This window comes from Chanodichthys erythropterus, chromosome 8 (genome assembly GCF_024489055.1).
Source record: "Chanodichthys erythropterus isolate Z2021 chromosome 8, ASM2448905v1, whole genome shotgun sequence".
NCBI lineage: Eukaryota > Metazoa > Chordata > Actinopteri > Cypriniformes > Xenocyprididae > Chanodichthys > Chanodichthys erythropterus.
The window spans coordinates 16,693,616-16,719,738 of record NC_090228.1 but is presented as its reverse complement, the minus strand read 5'-3'; the positions used below and the strand labels follow the sequence as shown (position 1 = coordinate 16,719,738).

The window sequence follows — 26,123 nt, the reverse complement described above, 5'->3', positions numbered from 1 at the left end:
TAAATGGTCTTTTCCATCTATTATGTCAGTGGTTACATGCTTGCTAAATAAAACTTAATGTCTTAAATGCTTATGTGCTTAAAGGCCTTAAATGCTTGAACCCCGATAAATGCTGCTTGCAGCTTTAATTATTACTATGTATTATATGTATTAGTGTATAATATTATATACTGTTCAAAAGTTTGGGGTCCATAAGATTTTTTTTAAATAAATTAACACGTTTATTAAGCAAGGATGAATAAAAATGATCAAAAATGACAGAACAGACATTTGTAATTTTACAAATGATTTCTATTTCAAAGAAATGCTGTTCTTTTGAAATTTCGATTCATCAAAGAGTGTTAAAAAATGTATAATGTTTTCCACCAAAAATTTAAGCAGCACAACTGATTTCAACATTTTAAGAAATGTTTCTTGAGCTCTAAATCAGGATATTAGAATGATTTCTGAAGGATCGTGTGATACTGAAGAATGGAGTAATGATGCTGATGCAAATGAAAATTCAGCTATGCCATCACAAGAAATTACATTTTAAAAATATATTAAAATAGAAAACACAAACAGGTCCCAAACTTTTGAATAGCAGTGTATTTTTTTTCTTCTTTTATCCATTTATTAATGAATCAATCAATATTTCAACAATGTGTAGTTTAATTTTTTTGGGAAGACAAACATTCTGATCACATTGTCTATTCACATTTTTTTTTTTTTGTGGTATAATCAGATAAATCCACATCTAAATGGTACATAACAACAAAATGCACTGTGGTTGGTCACTTCACATGTCATCAGATGGTCTCTTTCTGTCTAAATATGCGGTCTTTGGCCAGAATATGCTAACAGTCATAGGCAAAAATCTTGCTATGTGAGGCTCTATCAAACAACACAAAAACTATGAGAATCAATACCAGCATTTTGCATCACCTATATTTAGTGGACTGAAATATCTCAACTCAATTCTTCTTTTCTCTGTGTTGACCTGTGGCCAACACTGTTTTCTTTGTTTGAATGTGTGCTGTGATTGAGCATTGTTTGTGACTGCTGAGTTTCTGAGTGTCAAGATGAGTGCAAAGAGAAATAGTTGCTATGTGAGTATCGATTCTCTTGACACTACAGCATTATTGTTATTTCAGGATTGATCCACCCATCCCTACATCAAAATTGGTGTCATTTTGAGAGGTTCAATATAAGTTATGCTCAGTCAACAGCACTTCAGAAAATGTTGATTACCAAAACGAATTTTGATGGGTAACACTTCACAATATTTCACTTCCACACACTAATATGCATTCATTCATGCTTAACTAATGCACAGATAATCATGTTTTAATGTATGACTCATGAAGAACTAAACCATTAATTAATGATTACTGCATCAGCAACTAATAAATATTCTATATGATTAATAGATTAAGTAATATATGAATTGTCATTAATTAAATGTGTCATGATATATTAATTCCTTAATAACACATTTTATTAACTAAAAGTCTACACTGTAAAAAAAATCCTAATAAAATTTACGGTAAAAAAACGGCAGCTGTGGTTGCCAGAACTTTACCGTAAAGAATACAGTAGCAACGTAAAAAAAAACAGTTAAATTTACGGTAAAATTACGTATTTCATTAACTTACTGTATATAATGTTAACCTAATGAAGTAGTAATATCTGTTTTGTACCTTTATAATACATTGACAGTCACCAAACACAGTGGTGATAAGAGTCACATGATGAATCAAAGTTCATCACAAGCAGATTTTCCACAAGCTGAGAAGGACAACACTAACATATAGAAGGTGAACACAGTGTCATTCACACACACACTAAACACCATTATGGTAACATGCATAAAATTTTAAAAATGCAATAAACATTAATTTAACATAAGATGTAACATAAAACCCTAATGTACATAACTGATTAGAAAAAAATGAGAAAAACTAAGAAGAAACAAGAGTTATTTCAACGAATATATATAAAATGTGAAGTGTCACGCAGGGAATTGTGGGAATGTCAATTTACTGTTTTTCACTGTAAATTTTACAATGAATTTTTATTTTTCACTTCCAAAAACTGTGAATTTAATGGTATTTTACCGTAAAATTACATTAAATGTACCGTTAGATCTATTACAGTTATTCACCGTATATAGTACGGAAACTTTCTGTAAACCAATTGACAGTTTTTCACCGCAGCATTTTTACAGTCTTTTACTGTTAAAATCACGGTAATTTTTTACAGTGTAAGTTAATGTGTTAATTACCACAATGGGTTGAAGCCATGTACTTCAACTTTCAGATGTCTGCTTTAATTAATCATTAACTAATGATTTGATAATGTATCATTATGTTATGACTATTAACTAATTGTTAAGCAATATGTCATTAATGGGTTTTGACAGTTGCACAGAGTGTAATGACAGATAATGTGTTTGAAGGATGGGTAAGTTGGACTGCACACAAATATCAGCACACAAGAATCTGAACTACAGATTGATGTTGCACTGTGTTTAAACTGGATGCGACCATTATCGAGTTATGCCGCAACAGTTGTTTACACTGGACATGACAGACCATTGCAAGTCCATTTGTCCTTCATAACAGAAGTGACGTTTTGATGTGTTGTGTTACTTTGTGCCGCATTCAGAATCACTATCACTGATTATAATGGGTTCTATTCTCTTTGTTCGGTTTAGACACAGTGTTACAAAATAGCAGTGCTCTGCCGTATGCTCTCAGTGTTCTGCCTTTGAATCCTAAACCTCAAGCTTAACCTGACACATTCCTGTGCCATGAACAACAAGGTTCTGGATGCAGCAGTTCATCTGGTACAGTGGAATCACAGTTGTAGATAGCTGGAAATCGAAATCCATGGCTTAGTGTAGATGTCAAAACCCATTAATGATCTATTACTTAACAGTTAGTTAATAGTCATGTGCCTCAACAAGTGAAGTCATAACAAAATTATACATTTGCAAATCATTAGCTAATGATTAATTAAAGCAGACAATTTGAAGTTGAAATATGTGGCTTCAAACCATTGTGGTAATTAACACATTAGCTTAGACTTTTAGTTAATAAAATATGTTATTAAGGAATTAATACGTCATGAAACATTTAATTAATAGCAATTCATATATTACTTAATCCATTAATCATATAGAATCTTTATTAGTTGCTGATGCAGTAATCATTAATTAATGGTTTAGTTCTTCATGAGTCATACATTAAAACATGATTATCTGTGCATTATTTAAGCATGAATGAATGCATATTAGTGCACCCGTATTGTAAAGTGTTACCTTTTGATGTGTCCCTCCATTGTTATATGGAAGTGGAATTGAATCGGGCCAATCTGTACATGTTAAATACTCACTGTTTCAGTCATATAGTGTAAAAATTATCACTAATATTTCTGTTCTAAAGTTTCTCATTTTAAACTTCTTTGCTATGACAGTGTGACCTAAAACGACTGACCTAAAATGACGAGAACAACTTTACATCTTTACAGAAGTTTTAGAAATAGAATTAATGTAGAAGTAGCCTTTATAATATTAGAACCTTCAAATTTATACATTTAAAGGATAAGTTCAATTTTGGAAAAACCCAAGCTTCAAGCCATCCTAGGCGTATATGACTTCTTTCTGATGAACACAATCAGAGAAATATTCTTTTTTTTTTTTTTTTTTAAATAAGATGATTAAAAAATATTTTTTTGTTGTGATGAACATTATGGCGGTAAAGCTGTTAATTGAACTTCACTTGTGCTGAACCAGAAATATTCCTTTAAATAAACATATAAAATGCAGATGAGAAAGTCCAGAATCATGTAATGTCCTCTTTTGGCCATGGTACATATATAATCATATTAATATGATGAAATGGGAAGATAAGAGTCATGGTAAACCATTAGAGGATGGTCTTTATGAGGGTCATGCTATTAAACATGAACATTTTTTACAGCCTATTGCTGAGGGCAGTAAAACCCGCTGTGTTTTTTTTTTTTTTTTAGTGAGGCTGGAGTTCAGTGCCAGATGTTCCCACTTGATGACGACTAAATTGGCAACCTGTTTTTCACTGAATGCACATCTTGCCTGTGCACTTTATGGCTTCTCTGTATGCATATATGAGTGTGTGTTCACAGATGACACTTTGTGTCCTTTCTGTATGTGTATGTGTTTCTCAAACTTGACTGCTTTCTGTGTTGCCAGAGCCACCTGCTCATTTACTTTCCCCCTCAGTGCTGCTGATAGTCTTGGCTGGGTGTCCTGAAGGGATAAGTACATTTCCAGTCCACAGTCGTCTAAATCTTTCCATTTACTCTCTCCATTTCACACCATCACAGGTGCACCATCAGTCCAAATATGCTGTTTGAAAAGCAAGTGCTGGGCAGTCACAGCTACAGGGATGCAATATTACATTTAGCAATGTTATATAAGCCTATTCTTGAGAATTTGCAACTATTCGTATGTATACGCATACATTTTTGGACATTTGGATATACCCTGAAACAGTACAGTAATGCATAGCATTTAAATGTGGAAATACTGTGGTTATGTATGCACAGTTTTAGAATAATAATGTTTACACATTCTTTAATATTAAAGGTGGTAAAGAGGATGTTTTGTTTTATACATTTTTGCAATATTACTTGAAACTGTCTTTACTAACTGATAAAAGACTATTTATTAGGTGCACTGAAAGGAATAATATTAATATACATCATCTGTGCACGAGGTAGGGCCTTAAAAAAAATCAGCCAATCGTTTACGCGATCATCGTGTGAACGATTGGCCCTCTGGCTTGTCAATCACTGCCATGACGTTCCTTGTGAGAGACGCGCGGCTGCGCGCTCCAGTAACTTTCCACACTCTACATGCGCCGCATGCAATGTTTTTGTCAGGAAACAGGAGTAACAACTGCAGATTATGAGTTACCTGCGGTGAGTCCGACATAATGAATTCACTAAGTGTGTGCGCGGCTTAGCGATTGTAAGGCCGATAATGAATGTAAATTGATACTTATGACTGATCGCGCTCAAACGCGTCCAGTCAGAGCCAGTTGCGTTCAGTCTGTGATTACAGTCGGTGTTCAAATTCCATGTGAAAGTATATAAATCTGCTTCAGGAGCAGGAAACTATCGCTGTATGTTGAGCACAGTCAGAATGTTTTAGCTAGTCGTAAAATGTGTGCCCGGCTTAATAACACAGCGAATGATGGTGGTAAACAAACACCCGTGCACTTGTTTTGGGAGGCGTTCACTTGAAATGAGCTGTGAAGGAGGGGGATTGTTCTTCCGCATGCGCTCATTTCAAAAACTCAGTCGACGAAAACATCCTCTGTACCACCTTTAATGTCCAATTTATTTCTCCTAGATATAATGACGTAATGGAGGCCAGTAAATAAGAGCTGTGCGAGTAAACCTCACTCCCCTGGCCTCAATAGGCACACTAGCAACTGCCGTTAGTGGCTGTAGTCTTTAGCATCCTTGTTGCCATGCCCACCTCCCATGCCGGAAATGCTGGTTTGAATCCCTCTTGGAGCAGTGCGAGTAGAACTGGAGGGGTTACATTGGTGCCGTGACCCAGACGGGAGTGAGGTTTAGGGGGGTTAGTGTAACAGAGTCCAGTTAGTAAGAGCTGTGCAAGTAAACCTCACTCCCCTGGCCTCAAGAGGTGCACTAGCAACTGCTGTTAGAGGCTGCTGTCTTTAGCGTCCTTGTTGGCATACCCACCTCCCATGCCAGAAATGCTGGTTTGAATCCCTCTTGGAGCAGTGCAAGTAGAACTGGAGGGGTTACATTGGTGCCGTGACCCAGATGGCAGTGAGGTTTAGGGGGGTTAATGTAACAGAGTCCAGTTAGTAAGAGCTGTGTGAGTAAACATCACTCCCCTGGCCTCAAGAGGCACACTAGCAACTGCCATTAGTGGCTGCGGTCTTTAGCGTCCTTGTTGGCATGCCCACCTCCCATGCTGAAAATGCTGGTTTGAATCCCTCTTGGAGCAGTGCGAGTAGAACTGGAGGGGTAACATTGGTGCCATGACCAAGATGGGAGTGAGGTTTAGGGGGGTTAGTGTTACAGAGTCCAGTTAGTAAGAGCTGTGGGAGTAAACCTCACTCCCCTGGCCTCAAAAGGCGAACTGGCAACTGGCGTTAGAGGCTGTGGTCTTTAGCGTCCTTGTTAGCGCCCTCCTCCCATGCTGGAAAAAGGCAGTTCGAATCCCATTCGGAGTAATGTGAGTAAAACCGGAGGGGTTACATTGATGCTGTGACCCAGATGGGAGTAAGGTTTAGGGGTTTAGGGGGGTTCGTGTAATGAAGTCCAGTTAGTAAGATCTGCATGTGCGAGTAAATCTCACTCCCCTTACCTCAAGAGGTGCATTAGCAACTGAGGTTACAGTCATTAGCATACTTGCCCGCTTCCCATGACAGAAATGCTGGTTAGAATCCCGCTCAGACCGGTGTGAGTAGAACCGGAATTGTTACAATGAGATGAAGACTTTTGCTCCTCAAATTTTTCTCAAAGTAGAGTTTTGTCCTTTACAGTTTTTAGAAAGGATTACATCAGTGTCACAAATTCAGATTTGTCAAGATACCAAGTTTGAAGCACTGAAGTAAATTTTACTGTGAGCAGATCACGCATGTCATGCTTTCAGACATGCTTTGAAACCCATACTCTAAAAACCTGTCTTTTCCTAAGAGTGCTTAAAAATCCATTATATATCAGTGCATGTTTTCCTTTTGTTCTGGAAATCTCCAGCCTTTCTGCTCATGTAGATGATATCAGAGAAATCAATTTGCTTGCTTTGCAGTCACCGCTGGTGTGCAACAATTTCAGTCTGGCTGTGGCATTTCTAAGATCAAAGTGGAGTATTGAAATTCTTTTGTTTGAATGCTCTGTGATCTTCAGGAGGGCTGTTAGTTCAGCTCACACAGAGCGTTCCCGCCGAGCATTCTTATCATCTTCTCGAATCATCTTCATTTAGTGTGCAGGAGAACCAAAAAGAGCTCTCAGGCTTCCAGGCTGGATGAAGTTAAAGGGTCAGAAGAGGCCCTTTGGAACAGATGTGAAGGATAATAATGTGATTACCATTGAATGCTTCTCAGAAATGACTCGCACACGTATTGTCTAAATGTTTGTATGTCAGTTGTGTAACCTTTTACCTTTTATTGGTAAATCTTTGTGTTGTCCATTCTACTTTGCTGGAACAGCTTGTAGACTCTATGGCTAAAGGAATAGTCAGTACAAGTTTAAAGCCATGGACACACTTAACGATTGTAAGGCTGATTATGAATGTAAATTGATACTTATGACTGATCGCGCTCAAATGCGTCCAGTCGGCCAGTTACGTTCAGTCGGCAATAAAAATCAGTGTTCAAATTCCATGTGTGAGTATATAAATCTTCTTCAGTCGCAGGAAACAATCGCTGTGTGTTGAGCTCAGTCTTAGAATGTTTTAGCAAGGTGTTAAATGTGTGCCTGGCTTAACCCAATCAGCGTTTAACCCAACCAACGCATTTGTGGCATAATGTTACTACGAAAAAATATCGATTAGTTCCTCTTTTTGTACATAAACAGAGGTACAGTGAGGCATTTACAATGGCACATTTTTGTAGTATTTAATAGCAGAAATGTGTAGCTTATGATTTTATAAAAGCACGTAATTTTTTCTATTAAAGCTTGTGTATTATTGGAGCTGTAAAGTTGTTTTTGTACTTTTTAGAGTTGTTTTAAGGTTTACAGTACCATTTACAGTTCACTGTATAACATTGAGTTGTTGTGGCAACAAAGTTGTAAAATTGAAAAAAAAAAAAAAGAACAATGTATGCATCTTGTGGCTATAATATTAAAACAATATTTGAATGATAATGAATATGCCTCATTGTAACCTAGATATATTTTTTTAAGATAAGGAGGGAAGAGCCAGGATACATTTTTGAAGTAATTAACATTATGCTATTGATTGCTATTGATTGTGCTTAACTTGTATTGGAATATTCATTTATCAAAATGTAATATTGTTATATCATATGCTATGACTTCTTTCTCTAAAATGTGTGATTCAAAAGAAGTGTTTAAAGGGATAAAATTCATCATTTACTCACCCTCATGTCATTCCAAACCATATGACTTTTTTCTTCTGTTGAACACAAAAGGATGAATAGATGATGTGAGGGCAGGAAAATGACAAAATGTTCATTCTTGCAACTCAGATTTTGCAAGTCATCTTCAGTACATGTTGTGTCTCAAGATGCAAAAACCTGGGTAAACACTAGATGAACATTGCACATAATTGGGCTTCCTGTAGAAGTGATGTCCTCTTTCCTGAAAGGCTGCAGAAGTGAAATAAACAAACCTTAACAGCTTATGCACCCTACAGACATTATAAAAATTTCATCTAAAAACTTTTATCTCAGCACTCGTGCAGACTGTTAGTGCCCTCATTAAAGGTTCTATGAGTTAGCCTGCTGTTTTGGCACTAGATTCAGTCTTAGACAGTTTTCTTCTTCCGTGTCAGAGCGAATACTCCCGTAAATTCCCCTTTATACATCGTGCATCCCTTTCAAAACACTTCTAAGATGTGAAAAAGATGTCTTTTCCATTTTATCTCTTTTTATCCTCCAAACTTGTATTGTAGTTGTTTTCATCATGAGACAAGTTTGCTTTGGGGGATCCTTGAGGGCTGTATAGTTTAGCTCAGAAGTCAACTTATAACTTGCTTATAAATACCTGCACAGCGATCATTAATGGAGTCTGTGTGTGTGTGAGAAAGAGAGTGAGCTGTGCACAAACCTTTCCTTGCTTTCAGTATTGTAACTATAATTGAATTATTTCACAGAAACAAATTGGGTACAATTGCGAAGATAACAGCACTGCTGCATCATTTTCAAACATTTCTTGTCTTAAATGAAAGCACAAGTCATAATAAATAGGACATATTGGAGTAGGAGCCATGGCCTAACAGTTAACGTGACACGTACCCTGCTGAAAAATTTAGCATAAACCAGCTTGAATTTAATGTTGGTCCAGGCTGGTTTATGCTGGTTAGAGCTGATATAGCGCTGATCTAGATGGTTGACCTTTTCTCAAACAAAACTGAGCTGGTGTACCTTATCCACCAGCACTTCCACTTCTCATGCTTAATGCCTAGCCAATGCTAGCATGCAAAACATACCTTATGCTGATAAGCTGGATTTTTCAGAAGGGTATTGGGTCACATCTGGTGTTTTTGTTTTACTTTGCCCTTCATGTGATAGATATACTTCATATGATTCATTATTTGATCATTTGTACAGTATGTTTTGAGAAACATTCTGCGTTTTGTAAGGTTGACTAATCTGATGCTAATAATGAGTTAGCATACAGCTAGCATAGATTTTCATATAGTTGTTGCATCATGTGGGCTGCTCAAGCCTATTAGCATCATCAATATGGGCCAGTTTGAGTACAACGATACAGTTTTTTTTTTTTATCAGTGTTGCCCTTATTAACACAAACCATCAAAACCAATAAAGCTGAAATGAAATAATATAAATATTAGATAAAAATTAAGAACGTGACAAATGTTGCCTTGACAACTAATTGAAATCAAATAAGTTTAAGTAGAAATTGTAACATTATGCTAAAACTAAAACTGAAGTAAATATAAATTAAAGCTAAATAGAAATACTAAAAAATGCAAAACATAAAATAATGTGAAAACTTGAAAACTGAAAATATATAAAATAGCTAATTCAACATATTAATAAATACTATAATACGCATATACTCTGGATTTTGCTATATATCCTAATCATTGTTAACATGTTTTCAGTACTTCCATGAGCTCCTTGTTTCTACCTTAAATTAATACATCGTTAGCTAACTGCGTGACTTGTATATGTACATTGCTGAAATTACAAAAATTGGACACAGTCAACTACTCTAAATTGTAATGTTGACATGCATTCTATGTATAACATACTTATATGTATTGTGAAAAGCGCTATACAAATAAATGTGAATTGAATTGACTATAATAGTATATAAATAATACTAAAATTAAAAGTGGTTTTATATGGTGATTTGGATTAAATGGTAATAGTGATGACTTTGCTTCAGAAATACTGCAACAGTGCCCTAGTGAAAAAAAGTATTCTTTATTGTGACCAATCAGATTTTGTTGCTCACTGCCTTCAGCCAATCAGAGCTGCTGACATTATGGTCCTCGTCGGAATCCCCCTCGCTCAGTCACTGAGGTGAATTATAATGTCGCAATGTATAATTTATATAATAAAACACTGAAAGCGCATTACATCGCTCAATCTTGGGAATTCTGACCAGTTCAATCAAGTGACATCGCAGACTGACAGATGGCGACAACAGCCGGCTAGGAATTTAATGACCTACGCGATCCTGAAAGAACCGGAGCAAAAGTGCTGCTATTTGGAGGTAAGATGTAACTTTAGCAGGTTAACATTTTTTTTTTTTCCTTTTACAATCTGAGTGCGAGATTTCAGCTTGATTGTGTGGTGGTTTATGGTACATGTTTGTATGCAGCACCAAAACTCCCCATTTATATGATTGGTCAAATCAGGTTTTGCTAAAACCATGTTAAGTTTAAATAAGTTAAAATCATTGTATTTGTTAATGAAATATGTCTCTTCATTAGTGATGTTGTTTCATTTTATTTATTTGAATGGCCTTGAAAACAAATGCATTTAACTTTGGTAAAATGTCACCTAAGTAATTTGTTAAACGCTATTTAAACGGTAGCACAATTATAATATTGTATTGTGTGAGATTATGTAATTCAAAGTGCAGTAGTCAACATTTGAAGTGGACCAAAAACAGTTCAGCAAAGTTGTCCTAAGAAGAAGGTTTTAGGACAACTTTGATTAAAGGTTTTGATCCATTTCAAATGTTGACTAAAGTATAAGTGATAACAAAGTATATTGTTATTGACTACAAAATGTGTAATTTTTTAGTATTTGGAATAAAAACACTTGAAATATACTAATAATTAGTCTGGCTGCAAGTACTTTTTTTTCACAAGGGTGTGTTTTTGTAAGGATCATAATTTGTTGCCCCAATATATAATATAATGTGATTTCAGTCTCAGGCATTATTTCATTACTCTCACAGTGAGTGTTATTTCATCGTATGAAACCCTAATGAACCTCATTAACTAATTGTCTTCGTCAGGGGACTACATGCCATTTCAGATTGTAGAAGTGCCCTCTCACACATCCTGAAAGATTATTTAATGCATCTGTCAGTGCTCTCAATACATTTCAATTGCTGCTCAATAAAAATAAAGGGCAGTTCATAGCTGTTTAGAGATCTACAGCTGTTTTTAAATATACTGTCACTGCAGGTAAAATATAGATAAACAAACGCTATTGGCCAGATGTAAAACCAGAAAACAACTTGAAATGTTACTAACCTCTTTATTTTCTTCTGCCAGGTGTAGCATGAAATGGCTGATATGGATTCGGAATCATCTTTGTGATGGATGCCAACATCATTTACTGCTCTCCGTCTCATTGTTACATCTTTAGAGGGTTGTGATTCAAAGAGCCCCTTGAGGTATGTTTTTGTTCCCCAATCTGGAGTAAACCAGAGGCTCTAAGCATTCTGGGAAGTGTTTTGCTTTCACATAAAGGACTTATTCAGAATACGTTATAATGAGGAACAATGTGTCATCAGGTGCAAATCATCCTACAAAATGTCTGTTTTGTGTTGATATTGAACACACAGCAAACACCAAATGCTGGTAAACACTGAGTAATATGGAATAGCTTTCCAGTTGCCTGTAAATTTATTCTTGCAACATTACATTAATCAAATTATACTGTATTTAATAATAGTTTGAACCTTGCTGACCAGGCGCAATGCAACACCAGGCGCAACACAAGTGTTTTTTGCTAGTTTCAGCCTGACACAGTTCTCACTTTCACGTCCAGTGCCCACGTTGTTTAAAAAGTAAATACACACGCGCCCATCTGTTCGCCCATGGCCGTGGTGGTCTGAAAATGAGGTGTGTTCAGGTGCATTGTTGGAGTGTTGCTATTTTCAGCCAACTGAAAATGACTGCTCAATTGACCAACAAAAACCTGGTCTAAAGTGCCAAATATTAAAGGTGCCCTCGAATGAAAAATTTAATTTATCTTGGCAGAGTCCAGTACATGGAAATGACATACAGTGAGTCTCAAACTGCACTGTTTCCTCCTTCTTATATAAATCTCATTTGTTTAAAAGAACAGGCGAATCTCAACATAACACCGACTGTTATGTAACAGTCGGGATCATTAATATGTACACCCCCAATATTTGCATATGCCAGCCCATGTTCAAGGCATTAGACAAGGGCAGAACGTCTGGATGTGCACAACTGAATCATCAGACTTGGTAAGCAAGCAAGAACAACAGATGGAGCGATAATAACTGACATGATCCATGATAACATGAAATTTTTACTGATATTTGTAAATTGTCTTTCTAAATGTTTCGTTAGCATGTTGCTAATGTACTGTTAAATGTGGTTAAAGTTACCATAGTTTCTTACTGTATTCACAGAGACAAGAGCCGTCGCTATTTTCATTATTAAACACTTGCAGTCTGTGTAATGCATAAACACAACTTCTTTATAAATCTCTCCAACATTTTTTACCTCTAATACACCACTATGTCCAACTTCGTTCAGCTTCCGGCTAGTAAGGTCTGATCGCGCTCTGACAACGGAAGTGATGTCTCGCGCTCATTGAAGTATATGGGCGAGACATCACTTCCGTCACCAGAACGCATTTTTTGACCTCACTAACAGGAAGCTGAACGAAGTTGGACATAGTGGTGTATTAGAGGTAAAAATGATATAAATAATGTTCGGTTTCTCGCACAAACCGATCGTTTCGTGTCTTAGGACATTAATGTGTCGTCACGAGCTGCAGGTTTTAATTTTGATTTGTCTAAGCAAGTTTTATTTACTGTTATAGTTGAAGTACGGTGGCCGAGAGAGCTCAACGCGCTGCAAATAAAGAAAACATCTTCATCAGTTTGACAACACACGCGCTGCAAACTCCACAACACTTACAAAAAGAAAAACGCGCTGCAAATAAAGAAAACATCTTCATCAGTTTGACAACACATATGCGCTGCAAACTCCACAACACTTACAAAAAGAAAAACGCGCTGCAAATAAAGAAAACATTTTCATCAGTTTGACAACACATGCGCTGCAAACTCAACAACACTTACAAATAGTGAAACGCGCTGCAAATAAAGAAAACGTGGAGTTTGCAGCGCGTGTGTTGTCAAACTGATGAAGATGTTTTCTTTATTTGCAGCGCGTTTCACCATTTGTAAGTGTTGTGGAGTTTGCAGCGCATGTGTTGTCAAACTGATGAAGATGTTTTCTTTATTTGCAGCGCGTTTCACCATTTGTAAGTGTTGTGGAGTTTGCAGCGCATGTGTTGTCAAACTGATGAAGATGTTCTCTTTATTTGCAGCGCGTTTCACTATTTGTAAGTGTTGTGGAGTTTGCAGCGCATATGTGTTGTCAAACTGATGAAGATGTTTTCTTTATTTGCAGCGCGTTTCACTATTTGTAAGTGTTGTGGAGTTTGCAGCGCGTGTGTTGTCAAACTGATGAAGATGTTTTCTTTATTTGCAGCGCGTTTCACTATTTGTAAGTGTTGTTGAGTTTGCAGCGCATGTGTTGTCAAACTGATGAAGATGTTTTCTTTATTTGCAGCGCGTTTCACCATTTGTAAGTGTTGTGGAGTTTGCAGCGCATATGTGTTGTCAAACTGATGAAGATGTTTTCTTTATTTGCAGCGCGTTTCACCATTTGTAAGTGTTGTGGAGTTTGCAGCGCATATGTGTTGTCAAACTGATGAAGATGTTTTCTTTATTTGCAGCGCGTTTCACCATTTGTAAGTGTTGTGGAGTTTGCAGCGCATATGTGTTGTCAAACTGATGAAGATGTTGGTAACACTTTACATTAAGGTTCCCTTTGTAAAGGGTTTATAAAGGTGTTTGTTAATGAGTAATAAGTCATTTACAAATGCATTATAAATCATTAATAATGCAGTTATAACTGCATGAATAAAAAGGCGACTTTAATGCAATACCTGCCGAATAGTGAGCCGTTTTTAACTCACATGTTATAAATGCTTAATAAATGTATTTATTAACATATTTAACTCAAAACCAGATTTCTGGTTTATTTTATGATGCAGCAAAAATTAATTAGACTGAAGGTTGTTGTATTTGTGCTTTCTTATTAATATCTCATGACTGCCACTTGTCTTACTATGTTGCTTACCAGAAGTTTTTGTCTTACCCATGATACTCTCCAAAAAGGTCATTATGCCTCTCCACAGCAGTGTATAAAAACAAAATTATTGTTTTTTAAAGACAAAATTCCAACTTTATTTTGAAAATAAAACAAAAGATAATAACCATAACTTGATTAGATATTAAAGTCTGCGTGAACCGGAAGTTGCAAACAACTCTTCTCCAGTGTTGTGACGTATTTCCAAGTGAAACAGAATATTGAATAGAGGGCAGAGTTTTACTTTAGTGCTCCTCCTTTCCATCTCTCGCACTCCTCCTCTCCATATCTCACTCATAGCAGACGAACGGTTGCAGAAGAGTGGTTTACACGTTTTCAACCCAAGCCGTCAAACTGACGTTATCAGAGAAGGAACGCCATTCCAGACCAGAAGTAACTTTTCAGATTTTGATTAAAGATTACTGCGGCAAACAAGTTTTTTCTGTGTTTTAACTTGCACGGATTCATTGTTCACCACAAGACCAGTAATATGACCAGTAATAATATTAATGTAAAGTGAAAACCTGTGAACCATTTATCAATGAGTTATGAACATTAACAACCTATGAAAAGGAACCTTAATGTAAAGTGAAAACCTGTGAACCATTTATTAATGAGTTATGAACATTAACAACCTATGAAAGGGAACATTAATGTAAAGTGAAAACCTGTGAACCATTTATTAATGAGTTATGAACATTAACAACCTATGAAAAGGAACCTTAATGTAAAGTGGAAACCTGTGAACCATTTATTAATGAGTTATGAACATTAACAACCTATGAAAAGGAACCTTAATGTAAAGTGAAAACCTGTTAACCATTTATTAATGAGTTATGAACATTAACAACCTATGAAAAGGAACCTTAATGTAAAGTGGAAACCTGTGAACCATTTATTAATGAGTTATGAACATTAACAACCTATGAAAAGGAACCTTAATGTAAAGTGGAAACCTGTGAACCATTTATTAATGAGTTATGAACATTAACAACCTATGAAAGGGAACATTAATGTAAAGTGAAAACCTGTGAACCATTTATTAATGAGTTATGAACATTAACAACCTATGAAAAGGAACATTAATGTAAAGTGGAAACCTGTGAACCATTTATTAATGAGTTATGAACATTAACAACCTATGAAAAGGAACTTTAATGTAAAGTGAAAACCTGTGAACCATTTATTAATGAGTTACGAATATTAATAACCTGTGAAAGTGAACCTTAATGTAGTGTGCATCGTGTTTATTAAAGCAGACGCAGATCTCTTTTGTTTTTTTCCTGGTGACATATTTTATTGTTGAAATATTAATAAGCAATTAATAATTATTCTTGATATCATGATAAAGGATACTGTAACTTTGTGGGAGTGCCAGAGCGGTTATTTATTTAATATAAAAAGCTAACACCGCGAATAAACATATAATATACAAACTAACACAGCGATTATAATATAAACACTTGAAAAACATAGTCTGCAATGTCACTTCAGTTAGCTTACCCATCAAATCAGTAACTTTAAATACAAATTTTACTTTAGAGCATGCCCTGGAAACTTCTTCTCACGATAGTGGCAAGGCTTTATTGGATGCTCACTAGCGCCAACTCCTGTCACACGCCAGAACACGCATGCTTAGTGATGTAACCCTGAAAGAGTATATAAGTATACAGAGTATATAAGTATATAAAGAGTATATATAAAGAGTATATATTAGTATAGCCTAATATATTATTGTCATGTCTAGTTTTCTATAACTTTCTTCATAATAAAAAAAATGCTTCATCTGAATCCTGCTCCCTGACTGCTCTTTACACCAAATGTGACAATAATGTATAATGCATTCTTCTTCTATTTATAATAATTATTATTATTATTATTATTATTATTATAATACGCAGTAGTAGTAGGCTATATACTTTATTATTCTCTTTCGGGTTCTCATCACTATGCTTGTTGATTCTGGCGTGTGACAGGAGTTGGCGCTAGTGAGCATTCAATAAAGCCTTGCCACTTTTGAGAAGAAGTTACACAGTATGGTTCCAACATGCGTTGAAGGGAATTTGTGTTTACTGATTTGATGGGTAAGCTAACTGAGGTGAAATCGCAGACTTTGTTTTTCTAGTGTTTATATTATATTAGTAATCGCTGTGTTAGTTTGTAGTTATCTTAAACAAATAACCGCTCCGGCGCACCCGCGCATGTACTGTACGGATGACCAAAGCCAAATAACGTACTCAAGTTACAGTGGCCTTTATCATATCAGAAATATCTATTAAATGCATATTAATATGCTGCTAATGTTCTGTAATGGTGCATTAGGTCATTGATTTAAGGATCTACACAACTGTTAATTAAAAAAATACATATTTAGGTGCCTTTATTCAGCTTATATCAAATGTTTGGCTTATCGGTGTGATGTTTATTATCTTTTCTGAATACTTGATTGTTTCTCTGAATGTTTTAATTTAAGTTTACCTGCATAAGCCACTTTTCATGAGAAGTCATGCTCTGTAACTTTGTGCTGTAAAAGATTTTTTATTTTTTTCAAGTTTAAAGTTGTGTTTACTGAGACATTCATCAAAAATAAAATATTTCATCTGAAAAAGATATTATCTTCTGTGTACATTAATAATTAATAAATACATGATTAACGTGTGTTCACACTACATTAAGGTTCACTTTAATAGGTAATTAATGTTTATAACTCATTAAATGAGTTCCACTTTACATTAAGGTTCCTTTTCATAGGTTGTTAATGTTCATAACTCATTAATAAATGGTTCACAGGTTTCCACTTTACATTAAGGTTCCTTTTCATAGGTTGTTAATGTTCATAACTCATTAATAAATGGTTCACAGGTTTTCACTTTACATTAATAAATGGTTAACAGGTTTCCACTTTACATTAAGGTTCCTTTTCATAGGTTGTTAATGTTCATAACTCATTAATAAATGGTTAACAGGTTTCCACTTTACATTAATGTTCCCTTTCATAGGTTGTTAATGTTCATAACTCATTAATAAATGGTTAACAGGTTTCCACTTTACATTAAGGTTCCTTTTCATAGGTTGTTAATGTTCATAACTCATTAATAAATGGTTAACAGGTTTCCACTTTACATTAAGGTTCCTTTTCATAGGTTGTTAATGTTCATAACTCATTAATAAATGGTTCACAGGTTTTCACTTTACATTAACGTTCCTTTTCATAGGTTGTTAATGTTCATAACTCATTAATAAATGGTTAACAGGTTTTCACTTTACATTAAGGTTCACTTTCATAGGTTGTTAATGTTCATAACTCATTAATAAATGGTTCGCAGGTTTTCACTTTACATTAAGGTTCCTTTTCATAGGTTGTTAATGTTCATAACTCATTAATAAATGGTTCACAGGTTTCCACTTTACATTAAGGTTCCTTTTCATAGGTTGTTAACGTTCATAACTCATTAATAAATGGTTCACAGGTTTTCACTTTACATTAAGGTTCCTTTTCATAGGTTGTTAATGTTCATAACTCATTAATAAATGGTTAACAGGTTTCCACTTTACATTAAGGTTCCTTTTCATAGGTTGTTAACGTTCATAACTCATTAATAAATGGTTCACAGGTTTTCACTTTACATTAATGTTCCCTTTCATAGGTTGTTAATGTTCATAACTCATTAATAAATGGTTAACAGGTTTTCACTTTACATTAATGTTCCCTTTCATAGGTTGTTAATGTTCATAACTCATTAATAAATGGTTCACAGGTTTTCACTTTACATTAATATTATTACTGGTCATATTACTGGTCTTGTGGTGAACAATGAATCCGTGCAAGTTAAAACACAGAAAAAACTTGTTTGCCGCAGTAATCTTTAATCAAAATCTGAAAAGTTACTTCTGGTCTGGAATGGCGTTCCTTCTCTGATAACGTCAGTTTGACGGCTTGGGTTGAAAACGTGTAAACCACTCTTCTGCAACCGTTCGTCTGCTATGAGTGAGATATGGAGAGGAGGAGTGCGAGAGATGGAAAGGAGGAGCACTAAAGTAAAACTCTGCCCTCTATTCAATATTCTGTTTCACTTGGAAATACGTCACAACACTGGAGAAGAGTTGTTTGCAACTTCCGGTTCACGCAGACTTTAATATCTAATCAAGTTATGGTTATTATCTTTTGTTTTATTTTCAAAATAAAGTTGGAATTTTGTCTTTAAAAAACAATAATTTTGTTTTTATACACTGCTGTGGAGAGGCATCATGACCTTTTTGGAGAGTATCATGGGTAAGACAAAAACTTCTGGTAAGCAACATAGTAAGACAAGTGGCAGTCATGAGATATTAATAAGAAAGCACAAATACAACAACCTTCAGACTAATTAATTTTTGCTGCATCATAAAATAAACCAGAAATCTGGTTTTGAGTTAAATATGTTAATAAATGCATTTATTAAGCATTTATAACATGTGAGTTAAAAACGGCTCACTATTTGGCAGGTATTGCATTAAAGTCGCCTTTTTATTCATGCAGTTATAACTGCATTATTAATGATTTATAATGCATTTGTAAATGACTTATTACTCATTAACAAACACCTTTATAAACCCTTTACAAAGGGAACCTTAATGTAAAGTGTTACCGATGTTTTCTTTATTTGCAGCGCGTTTCACTATTTGTAAGTGTTGTGGAGTTTGCAGCGCGTGTGTTGTCAAACTGATGAAGATGTTTTCTTTATTTGCAGCGCGTTTCACCATTTGTAAGTGTTGTGGAGTTTGCAGCGCATGTGTTGTCAAACTGATGAAGATGTTTTCTCATTTGCAGCGCGTTGAGCTCTCTCGGCCACCGTATTGAAGTTCCCATCCACTGCTATTATTTGACTGACAGTCGCAGCGGTTGCAGTTAAAAATCATAATTTGCGTTCGACTGAAGAAAAAAAGTCACCTACATCTTGGATGCACTGGGGGTAAGCAGATAAACATCAAATTTTCATTTTTGGGTGAACTATCCCTTTAAGACACTAGGTACTACCCTTTTTGGACCATGCCATTAGCAAAAGTGGATTCGTACACACCCTAAATGCACCTGCGCCATGTGCTTCAGACCATGTGCTTAGATCTTTAAAATAGGGTCTTAAATTTAATTTAATTGGAATTCTGAGGCTATCAGCAGAGAACCTACATGTTTTAATTATATGTGCATTTGAAATCTAAATACCAGTTCAATGCATGAGTTAATTCAAGGCGAATTATTAAGGACATTATTTCTGGTGGGGGTATAAAGGCTGCATGTGAACTCTATAGGAAATTACACAGAGCACCATATAATGACAGGTTACTCATGATAGTCATGGACTACATGGAACTGACTGTGATTGGAGATCAAGGTTATCAGTTCCCTGTGGATACCATGCGACATATATGTAGGTGAGAGATGAACTCAGACATGCTGAATTCCACACTCTCTGGATGAGTATGTCAAACGAGGTGGTGAAGGGCTGACATCTGATATGAGTGATGCCGTATATGACAGCAAGTGACTTTAAAACCTCAGATGTAGTGTGTTTTTGAGTTGTTGTAGAGGTTTTTTATCTCAATTTTTACCATTTGAATAGTATATTTGGTAATTATATACATATTTCTTTGTTACAAAGTATTTGTTATTTATATAATATAAATGTTGTATTTTCTTTATGTATATACATTCAAAATTTTGTTTTTTCAAAAGAAGAAAATTATACTTATATTCAGCAAGAATGTGTTAAGATGATCTAAAGTGTTAATATATTAATAAAGAACTAAACTTTCTATTCATCAAATAAAACAAAATCAAATAAATCAAAACATTTTATACAAAAAAAAGATATTATAAAAATGTTAAGCACTACAACTGTTGATAAAATTCAGCATTACCGTGATCAGAATGGTTATATTAATGTGTGAAACAACTTAAAGTTCAGGTACTAACTTCCAGGTGGTGTATGTAGGCCCAGCCGCCACTAAATCACACAAATGATTTCATTGAGAAGATGTCATTAGCAGGCTTATTTTTAACTCTGCCAACTGAAGTTTAGGTTCTCACATCTGAAGTCTTTTCAGAAACAAAGACAGCACGAGGCGGGAACATCTATTCCTGTGTGCCAGAGAGAACAGCTGTTTCATCCACATTGTGGGTCCAACGATGCTGGTCTCTTTATAACATCACATACAGCTCAGGACCAACAGAAATAAAAATCCTTGACAAACAAAATAGTTCATGTGATGCATAAAAATGATATCTCAATATTTTTCAGCCTTGATATTCAATACATTTTATTGTTTTGTTGCCAAGAACATTGGTAAGCAAATGAAAAATCAAGTTAAAATAATCAGTGTTTATTTATACAAAATGAAGATTATTTAATCATTTTATTTGTATGCACCAATATAGCAATACAAATGGCTATTTACCTGCATTTGTTTTTGCATTTTAAAACATGTTAATGTCATGAATGGACTTGCTTGGAAGAATTCACATAATTGAATCAAACTGCCCAAATCAATCACTGTTTTGGAAATGACATACAGTGAGTCTCAAACTCCATAGTTTCCTCCTTCTTATATAAATCTCATTTATTTAAAAGACCTCAGAAGAACAGGCGAATCTCAACATAACACCTACTGTTACGTAACAGTCGGGATCATTAATATATACGCCCCCAATATTTGCATATGCCAGCCCATGTTCAAGCATTAAGACAAGGGCAACCAGTATTAACGTCTGGATGTGCACAGCAGAATCATCAGACTTAGGTGTAAGCAAGCAAGAACAATAGCAAAAAATGGCAGATGGATCAATAATAACTAACATAATTCATGATAACATGATATTTTAGTGTTATTTGTAAATTGTCTTTCTAAATATTTCGTTAGCATGTTGCTAATGTACTGTTAAATGTGGTTAAAGTTACCATTGTTTCTTACTGTATTCACGGAGACAAGAGCCATCGCTATTTTCATTTTTGAACACTTGCAGTCTGTATAATGCATAAACACAACTTCATTCTTTATAAATCTCTCCAACAGTGTAGCATTAGCCGTTAGCCACGGAGCATAGCCTCAAACTCATTCAGAATCAAATGCAAACATCCAAATAAACACTGTACTTACGCGATTAGACATGCTGCATGACGAACACTTTGTAAAGATCCATTTTGAGGGTTATATTAGCTGTTTGATTTTTTTTTTTTATGTTTAAGGCAAGCGCGAGCTCTTGGGGCGTGGAGCACCAGATTTAAAGGGCCACACACCCTGAATCGGCTCATTTATAATGATGCCCCAAAATAGGCAGTTAAAAAAATTAATTTAAAAAAATCTATGGGGTATTTTGAGCTGAAACTTCACAGACACATTCAGGGGACACCTTAGACTTATATTACATCTTTAAAAAAAAAAAAACGTTCTAGGGCACCTTTAAATATACCATATATTGGAAACCTTAGTAACCTCAAATCTGACTTATGTCAATTCCAGATCTCATGTATCCTGCCTTTTCACTTGCTCTTTCATAGTTCATTGTCAAAAAGTAAAAATAACTATAAAAAAGAAAAATCCTATTTTCTACCAAATCAGATGAAGCAGAGGTTGGAGCATGAGCCTCTGTTCTTCTCTCTCTCTTTATTTCATGACTCTCAGTTTGAGTCACCATCCAGCCTAAAAAGTGATGTAACAAGCACTTATCATATGCTCTGGGGCTCCACATTTTTTCCCCTTCTTCTTACAACTACTTATCTACTGTTGCTATATGATGAAATCTCTTGTATATTAGAAAGAGCAGCCTGGGCACCTTTTTTTTATTTAGGTGATCTTAAATTAAAGACAATGGGCTCATGCACGAGAACCTCTTCTTACAGTAAAACCTCTACACTTTATTGGACTGTGAAAGGTGGTGTGTTAGCCAAAGCTCATGAAAAAGACTCGGGAGTAGAACAACCAAAATCGTATTTATTTAAACAAAACACACAGGCGTTCACTGGAGAATAAATAACAGAAACGTTGGAGATCGCATATTACAAGTGAACAAATGTGAACTGACAAGGAGTAACAGAAACACAGGGCTATAAATACACAGGGCAATCAAAGAAAACTAGATGAGATACATTTGAAACTAACCAGTAACTAGTTGATTAAAAGTGACAGCTATAATGTTACAAAAGGATTTCTATTTCAAATAATTCTATTCAAATCTCAATAACTACCATTTGATTTTGTATGATTTTGCATTCCTATCAGAAATTATTGTAAATAAAGTGGTCAAATATCAAAGCTATCTAATCTATGTAATACTTGGTAAATCTCATGGTAAATCAGATTATTTATTGTAAAAATATTTCTGTAAAAAAAAATAAAAATAAATAAAAATAAATATATATATATAGCTCCATTGTAGTTTGTGATTTATTTTCAAGGGGAAAGAAAAAAGAAAAAACTCCCTCCAATCTACTAGAAATCAAAAGCTCAGTGACTCAATTTCATCAATGTCAGTGTGAGCAGAGAGAATTTTTTTTCACTGCCTTATGTGATGTGGACATTTGCACCTATAGTTTCTCTATTAAAATAATCTGTCAAGATCACACACCAAGTCAACAGCAACAGCATTCATAGCCATCTACATCGTGTTGTTTTTCCTGGCACACTCATTCTCTGCCTTTGTCAGTGCTATTTTTGTCTTGCTGTTGCAAATAAAGAACTACAAAGCATCTTAACACCCAGATTGGGTTTAATGTTGTATGTAATGAAGAGACTGAAAGGTTTTTGTCTTCCACCATTTTCTTGGCCTCCCACCTCTCTCCCTCTCCAGAGTGTAAAATTGTTGCAAAAGAGACGTTAAAATGCTGGAAATGTGCTCAATGGATGGCTGGATATTAAGCATTAAGACAGTTATTCTGCCTGAGTGAAATATTGGCACACTGGGGCCACTTAAAATGCTTAAGCACCTTTCAGTATGCCGCAAAGTCTGCCTGCCAAATACAGAGGAGCCGAGCTCCTTAATGCATCGCATTTCTCATTGCTCTCGTGACTGCAGCAAAACACATGCTCTGCATGCATCACCATGCAAAGGATAACAGCTTCCATGGAGACATAACACTTCTTTAGTGAGCAATCACACATGTATAAAAGGCACAAACAACTTTTTGCTTATGTTGTAGTCTTAATTTTAAAGAAAATTTTTGGGGTTTTAAATGCAGAAATGATACATACATACATACATATGTCAGGGTTATGCTTCTGTTTAGTTTAGTTTCAGTGTTTTGGTTTAGTCCTCCCCGTTTGCTTCACTAGTTTCCCTGACAGTTAATTAATCCAATACCGGTTTTAGTTTTACTCATCCACTCTCCCTGTTATTGAAACCCTTCCTCATTTTGGGGTCTGTTATTGTTAATGTTAGTGTGTAGTTGTGACACACATTCTCCTGTGTGTTCTTGTTAGTAATTACAAAAGACTATTTGTTTATATTCATCTCATGCGTTTGTGACTACACTTGACAACATACATACAGTACATACTTATTTTATTGATCCCTGTGGGTAAAATTATTTGGCCATAGCAGCCATACGTAGTTACAGGGCAGTCAGACAAAACATATATTACCATAAAAATACATATATACATATGTATTTTACATATAACAATACAAATATACACATATTGCACACATAAAGTACACATTTATACAAATATATAACAGTATTTTTCATAATACTTTACTGTATATTGTTTTATGTCTTGTGGCTATACTATTGAGTATTTTGAACATTAATGGACTGGCCACATACACTTCTTTTATAATTATAAGTGTCTAATTTTAACCCAGATTTACTCAAGTAGAAAAGGACAAGTGGAAATCAAGTTTGTGGTAATCAACATTATACCTCAAGTGCTGTCAGTTGAGCTTAACTTGTAATGAACCCGGAGTATTCCTTTAACAGATCTGCAGTATACGCTTTCAGATCTGCCTCTTGTGAAGGACATAATATCCAATTTGTGCATGTTTCAAGGGTTGTTGCTCAGGGAACAAAATGTGAGAGAACATGCAGATAAAGCTTTGATAACTCCCATAAGAAATAACTGTAAATTATCATTGATTTCTCAAAATAGCTACTCACAAGAGCAGTACAGAACAAGGGTGTGTGTGTGTAAGCATGCAAGGAATAAAGCTCAAGAGAATCGGTCAAACCAAGAAAATACAGTCAAAAGCTGTTCAGCCTGGCACAATTACTAATGCCAGGAGCGAAGGAACAAACTGAAAATCATTGATGGATATTGCCATTATCCGTCGTTCCTCAATAAGTCACACATTTTGTACTATTATTTATGTATGTAGCATGTAGCATTGATGTTCACAGAAAAGGGTTGCAGTGTACAGTTCAAATTATTATTAAAATCCTTTCAAATTTTCAGAGCTGAGATTCATCTTGCAGACCTGGACAACCCTAAGTGACCTGCCAACGTATAGTGTAGTTAGCTACTTTTTTATGAAAAATATATTAAAATAAATTTAAAATGCAAAATTGTCTTATAAATTGTCTATAAAATAAATTCTAATTTATTAAACACAATGAAATGTGTATATATACACACAACCATTCAATGTTTTGTGTACAGTAAGATCCTTTCCTTTCCTTTCCTTTCCTTTCCTTTCCTTTCCTTTCCTTTCCTTTCCTTTCCTTTCCTTTCCTTTCCTTTCCTTTCCTTTCCTTTCCTTTCCTTTCCTTTCCTTTCCTTTCCTTTCCTTTCGTGAGCCTTGGTGAGTATAAGATATTTTCTTTTTACAGTTTTTTTTTTTTCAAAAGATCTCAGTACAATCATGCTGATTGTGACTCAGAGAATATATATATATATATATATATATATATATATATATATATATATATATATATATATATATATATATATATATTTTATAGTGCAGTTAGCTACTTATATTATCATATTATTTAATATATTATAAGTTAAAGATATGAACTCATTTAGTTGCTGTAAGGCCAATAAAAAAAGCCGCTCTGTCTTTTTAGTGCCTGCAGCAGTAATTTCTGTTTCCACTGCAAATAAAGCAAAATGTGCTCAACAGGAAGCAGACATTTGAGCAGAGAGTGTGCCTCTGGCCTGTATTAGGTCAGTATCCTCCTATGAAAATGGCAACAAGGTTTTAACCTTTAGCTCTGTTGGGTTTTGCCGGAGCATATTGAATTAGAGCAGTCAGATGGACATGGTCAGGCAGAGGCACTGCGCTTCCTGTCTGTTTGAGTGGCACCACACTGACAGAAAACTGTCATATGGGCTCAAATCACAACGAGAAAAACTTTCCACAAAAAACGTGGGGTGTAACGTGTAGACTAGCATGCATGAAATCCAAATTACATAAAGAGTCTTTTAATAAACAATGTGAATAGCAACTACACTTAACATAAACAATACCAGATGAAGAACTGGAAACACAGGGCTTATAAACATGAAGAAAAGTGATCAGGATGAATCAGAATGTGTGTGGGACTAATTACCAAACAAGGAAACTAACTAGGAAATCAGGACAACAGGAACAGATTAAACAGGTCAAAGAGTGAAAATAGAACTATAACAGGACAAAACAGAACATAATCATTACAGTATGTAACAGTTTGACAGAGGATGGAGGTAGGGGGCTCTGATGGAGGACATGCAGCTGGAGAGGGACATAACCAAACAGGGGCAGGCAGAACAAATGGAACTATAACAGGACAAAACAGAACATAATCGTTACATTACATAACAGTTCAACAGAGGAGGGAGGGTGGGGGCTCACATG

General features: G+C 35.1%; 1 protein-coding gene and 1 long non-coding RNA gene across 3 annotated transcripts in view; one reads left to right on the top strand and one right to left on the bottom strand.

Moving 5' to 3' along the window:
- Positions 1-3,215: 3,215 nt before the first annotated feature.
- Positions 3,216-8,233, bottom strand: LOC137023948 (uncharacterized). Its single transcript, XR_010895601.1, has 3 exons — positions 8,106-8,233; positions 7,164-7,227; positions 3,216-7,053 (listed from the first exon to the last, which is right to left on the bottom strand). It is a non-coding gene; the product is annotated as an uncharacterized lncRNA (long non-coding RNA).
- A 2,084-nt stretch (positions 8,234-10,317) lies between these two features.
- Positions 10,318-26,123, top strand: part of drd4-rs (dopamine receptor D4 related sequence) — a 63,531-nt gene continuing 47,725 nt past the window's right edge. For both annotated transcript variants that reach the window (XR_010895600.1, XM_067391076.1), the window contains exons 1-2: positions 10,318-10,431; positions 11,447-11,568. The gene's annotated coding sequence lies outside the window, so the exon portion shown is untranslated. The remainder of the gene's footprint in view (positions 10,432-11,446; positions 11,569-26,123) is intronic.